The sequence below is a fragment of the Xyrauchen texanus genome, chromosome 22, assembly GCF_025860055.1.
Source record: "Xyrauchen texanus isolate HMW12.3.18 chromosome 22, RBS_HiC_50CHRs, whole genome shotgun sequence".
Lineage (NCBI taxonomy): Eukaryota > Metazoa > Chordata > Actinopteri > Cypriniformes > Catostomidae > Xyrauchen > Xyrauchen texanus.
Window position 1 is genome coordinate 33,278,937 of NC_068297.1, and position 6,000 is coordinate 33,284,936.

Genomic DNA, 6,000 nt, shown 5'->3' on the forward strand with positions numbered 1-6,000 from the left:
AATTATATTTTTATTTTTAATGTATAAAAAAAAGATCCTGACATTAATGATGATTGTACTTCCTGACTTATAATTCATATGTTTTTTGTATTTTCTATAATATTGTTAAAGATTTTTGGGCAGAAGTGAATGCAGAACTGAAGCACTGGGATTTATTTATAATTGTAATATTTATTTTATATTAATACTTGTTAATTATATCTTAATACTGCAAGATTTTTGTATTCATTCATTTTAATAAAGACATAATAGGTAAGGTTATGAATACGTTTCAGACTTAAACCCAAAGGTAATTATTACATTACTCTTTATAAAACTAATTCCATCCAAATAGGGCTTTACGTGTCTCTTTTCTTTTCAATTTTGGTTTTAAACAGACCAGCAGACCTATTGTTGACTTTCTACGGACAAAATATACGTGCTTCTCTGCGAGCAGCTGCTCTGGCAGAATCAATCCTGATCGTCATAGTTAAAGACATGAGGTCGCATTATGTGGTAGTTGGACAAGGCTTTAATTAAAAGGTTCACAAATGCAACCATAAATATACCCTGCCATAAAGAAAACACAAAACTCTGTCACCACCATTTATTACACAAATGAACCTGGTTGACCTTTGATGAGAAAATGTCCAAACAGAAAATGAGGGTATTAAAGAGTTAATTGGGAAAAGTGGCCAAAATCAAAGGGAATCTGGTGTCCTCTGTGTGAGAAGGGGCTCCAAAGGTCCAAGATGTGAGTGGTGTCCGGTGGTCGCGACGCGCTACCCTCTGTGGTTTGTGGCACGAGGGGTGGGGACTTCTGTGGCTGCCTGTCTACCCAAGGGCGAGTATGGGGGTGAAAGTGGCTCCCCGAAGAGAGGCGCACTGTGAGTTTTATGGCATCGGTTATGAGGCTCCACTCACATCAGGTGTGAGTAGTTATAACCTATGCTATGTGTCAAAATGTCAAATTGATTGATTTATGAAATGTGATTTATGACCCCCATGTCACTCCAGAATATTAGGAATGTTAGAATGTTAGGGACTGACAGTCTCGCTCATAATTCACTTTCAAAATATGGAGAGAAAAACATTCACTGAAAGTAAATAGTGACTCAGTCAAACATTCTGTTTAATATCTCCTTATTGTGTTGCATGGAAGAAAGAAAGTCATACACGTTTGGAACAACATGATGGTGAATGAAGATCGAATTTCCATTAATAATAATAATAATTCTATAATATATGTTCAATGTGTATTATGTAATGGAATATAGGGGAGTAAACGTCTATTTAGTCATTTGTGAAAGAAATGAGTTACTCACTACTTGAGTACTCTTTTAATTGGATACTTTCTTATTCTTACTTAAGTAATTATTTATGTTAGTACTTTTACTTCTACTTGAGTAATAATATTTTTTTTAAGTAATTGTACTTTTACTTGAGTAAATTTTTTGGCCAATCTACCAATCTACCCCCTTTCTGACAGTATGCCTTCATGGAGCACTTGATGGTCAAAAATAAAAACTTTTTTATCTTTGCTTGTGTTCTCTAAATTAAAATAGTCAGTAAATGTACGGCATTCGTAGGTAACATACACAACAGAGCCTATGCATGACATGTTGTTATTAATCTTTATTATATAATCTGCATTTGCTACACTGCCTGATCACTAAATCAGTGTTATCATTTTACTACTGTACTAAAACTGTTTTAATTGATGTTTCAATGTGTGAAATGGATAAAGTTTTCTTTGGAGATATTTGATTATTCAACTCACAGTTTTTACAAACTAAACATGAAAACACGTTCTTCTTTAGAGACCAATTTTAGTCTATTTGTTAAAGATGTTGCAAATCTGTTATACTTCTCTTGCTGATGTAAATTTTACACACCAGCTTATTAAAGACTTGCATGTATCAAATACAGTGCCATGATGAGTAATAATATACATGTTAACAGATATATATACCAGATAAAACCATGTTTTAAAACAGATTAATAACATTTTTCTTTGAAGAAAAAAAAAGAGGAGAAATAAGAAAATTACAACTTTTCTCTTTTTTTAACACATTCAGTTGTCACAATGATTTTTCAGTGAAAGGAAATCCTAAAAGGCCAGGAAACTCATCAAGACCCTGTCTGGTCTGATCAAGGTGTAAACAGGGGGTATGTGAATAACTTGAAACCCATCCCACCCCAGGCCTGTGAGTGCATGTAAGAACACATTATCGCTTGGAAGCTCTTGTGAAAGGACTTTCACAGAAAAATGTGTGATTATTTGTGCTAAATATACATTTTGAATTTAATGCACGATACAGTATTTTATTTAAAATAGTGTTTGTTGAAATAAAAATGTTGAACACATTTTATGTTAAACCTTTTTGTTTATCATATTTAAAGTGTCTATGTTAGTGATGTGCTTGGCAATTTACAAAAGCTACATTTAAAATTAAACAAGATGCTTTATTGTGTTTAAGTGACATAACGAAAACAACAAATTTGTATTTTTGTTAAACTATTCATATTTAAAGCAGATGTGAGTTTTGCTGCATAACAGTAGTCTTTGTTTTAGAAACACATATTATCTCACTTTATATATCGGAGTCTCAGGATTATGTGAGAGTCTTCCGGACAGAACTCCAGGCAAGTATTGGTGACAGAAAATGCCTGGAGGTCTCCAACCCTCTTGATGGAAGTGCGCACGGTCAGGAGGGTGGTCATCAACAAGACAGCCTACAACTCGACTCACTCTAGGGGCTCGAACGGGGCTCTCCGAAGGCCCAGAAGGACCATGGAGAGGTCCCATGAGGGAAAGAGGTATGGTATTCCTGGGAAGCAAACAGGCTTTGCCGAATCAACAAATTAGCTGGACCACCTGGGGGTGGAGTCTCCACTCTCCCCTGAGCGTCACCTGCCGTGACAGCACATCCGCTGTGGCACTGAGGCTGCTCGGGATGTGAGTGGCCTGCAGCAAACTTAGCCACTGCTGACTCCAGAGGAGGAGATGGCAGGTGAGTTGTAACATGCGACGAGAATGTATGCCGCCATGGCGATTTATATATACTACCATCGCTGTGTTGTCCATCCGGACCAACATGTGCTTGCCCTGCCTCCTCAGGGCGAGCAGTCCTGCCAGCAACTTGAGGCAGCTGATGTGCCAACACAACCACGGTCCTGTCGAGGAGCCAGTGGCTGCATGCCCGTTGCACACGACACCCCAGCATAACTTGGAGGCATCTGTCGTAACCACGATGCACCTGGACACTAGCTGTAAGGGGACTCCTGCCCACAGAAATGCAAGTTCTTGTCCAAGGGCTGACCAAGTGGCAGCAGACCGGCGTGATGGCCACGCAATGATGGCCATGCCCACCTCGGGACTCGAGTCTGAATCCAGTCCTGAAGCGGTCTCATATGCATCAACCCGAGCAGCGTGGCTGCCAACGAGGACGCCATATGCCCCAGGAGCCTCTGAAAGTATTTCAGTGGAACCACTGTCCTGCGCCTGAATGAATTCAGGCAGTTCAGCACTGACTGCGTGCATTCACTTGTGAGGCGTGCTATCATTAAGACTCCAAGCCAAGAAAAGAGATGCTCTGAACCGGTTAGAGCTTGCTCTTTTCCCAGTTGACCCAAAGCCCTAGACGGCTGAGGTGCGTGAGCACCAGGTCCCTGTATGCACACAGCATCTCTCGTGAGTGAGCTAGAATCAGTCAGTCATCAAGGTAGTTGAGGCCACAGGAGGGCCCCGATTTACACACGCAGGACAGCGGCGTTCTCGCCCTTCACCACCGTAAAATGAACGCAGCAGACGCCTGGTGAACTAAATCGCATAGCCGATTCGGATGGTCCTGGCCAACCAATGCGACGAGTTGGAAAGCGCTAGCCATGCGTTCAAGCTCCGGGTGAGGGGCACTAAGGGGACAATTGCATGTGACTTACCTGGGGGTGGGGCCTTGCGGTGGGGGGCAGGAAACGCCATGTTGAGGAACATCGCTTCATCACAAGGTGGCTGCGCTGAGGGGAACATCGAAGCACTTACCTCCCTCAGCGTATCCGGCATAGGGGCGGGTCAGCTACTGAGGAGAAGGGCCTTTTGGGCCATCCTCAAGATTCATCACAACCGACTTGCCAGGGTAGCGTAGTAAGGGCGGGCATGTTCACAGGCTGTGTGACCCAAGGAGAGAGGAAACTGCTCTTTTTATGACAATGTGGGCACTGCATCCCGTCCGGAATATGGCAAACACAATACAAAAAGGAACAAAAGATTCTCCTCCCAGCCCTCCACCTGGGGACGGAGTGGTCTGGTCACCAGCTCCCAGGTTCCAGTAGACATCTTCACACAAGTGAAGGCACAAGTGGAACAAGTGCACCGCAACCGCCTTATCCACCTGAGGAATCGTGGCATAACCCTCGGCCGCCCGCCGTCGAGGGTAGTGAGAGTGGACGAGCTGAGGGACCGGGTTCGGACAGTAAAAGGTGTCCCCCACGACCTCAACAGCTCTTTGTGCACCTCCGGGAAGAAAGGGACGGGGGGATGGGGGGGGGGGTGTGGCAGTGAACTCCAACCCGACATTCACGGCGGCCCGGGTAAGCATGGCGGTCTGCTCCGCGTTTGCCTCAGACTGGGCCTGCACAACCGAAGGCGCTAGCCCAGTTGAGTCCTCGGTGTCCGACATCACCAAGGCGCTCTCCGATGTAGCAATCGAAATCTCATACATCTCCAAGCTACGAAGGCTGGCACTGAGGCGAGCTGCCTGTCTCATCCCAAAACTGGACCGGAACGAACGAGTGTGCTGGGGCTTATACTGAAAACTGTTTTGAAAACATTGTTTAATTTTGCAATTCCATTTGATGGTGTAGAAATTACATACTTCATCTTCAATAACGCTTCCAGCTTTGGGCACTGGGGGCAGTGGTTAAAATTTTGGTGAAGAGAGTGTGATCAGTACACTAGATTCATGAGAAAGCCTGTAATACTTTAATATGTTATTACAGTAGCGTTGATGACGTAGATGAAAGAGATATTAGATCCATTCAAAACACTCAACTGAGCATATCACTGTATATGTTGAGCCAGTTTCACATACTTCAGATACATGAAAATTATAACTTACTTAGATCACTTGATAGTTAAAGGAAAAATTGAAAAGCCAAATTCTCTCAATTTTTGAATGGTTCTTTGTATGAGACACATCTCCATCTGTGTATTAATTGCAAAATATCTTTGTTTTACATTGCTGGATCAAGGGAAGTTTGAATACAAGGTTTAAGTTCAAAGATGGTAAACATCTTACAGCCTTTGTGAACATTTTGATGCTATATGTACGCACATTTATACAATTTGGATTAATGCATGTCTCAGCTCTACATGATGGAGTGCTTGGAAGCACTCATGAAATGATGTGAGCAATGCAATGTCTAAGAAAGACAGTATGGTTTTAAAAAATGTAAAAAAAACTTCTTGTATACGTGAAACATAACCCTGGTTCCCTGAGTGGTAACAAGATGCTGCATAATCGCATTAGGACACACCCTGAGTGTCATGTGGTCTGAAAACCTTGTACAATCATGACAATTTATTGGCTGGTGGGGCTTAAGCAATTGCCTTAGGGAACTATGTCACAGGGTCAGTTAAAGCACTCACTTTGGTGCCAACAAGTCAGATTTTCTGACAAAGGCACGAGCCTATGCAGCTGCTAGAGAATATGGCCAACTTATGCAGCATCTCATTCCTAATCAGGAAACTAGGGTTACATTTTACACAATGGAGATGTTCTCTTTTGTAGGAACTCGAGCTGCGTAATCGTACTGGGAACAATATACATTCACGCAACGTGAACAGTAGCTGCCAACTTTCTACGTCCATGTGGCAAGCATATAGCAGCACACAAGCGAGCTAAAGTGTCTGAATAAAACAGAAAAAATTATGATTTTACTCCTGTTCTAAAAGAGAGAACCTGGGAAGCAGGAGTCAAACCCTCATCCATATTATGAAATAATTTATGAATGGTCTTAACA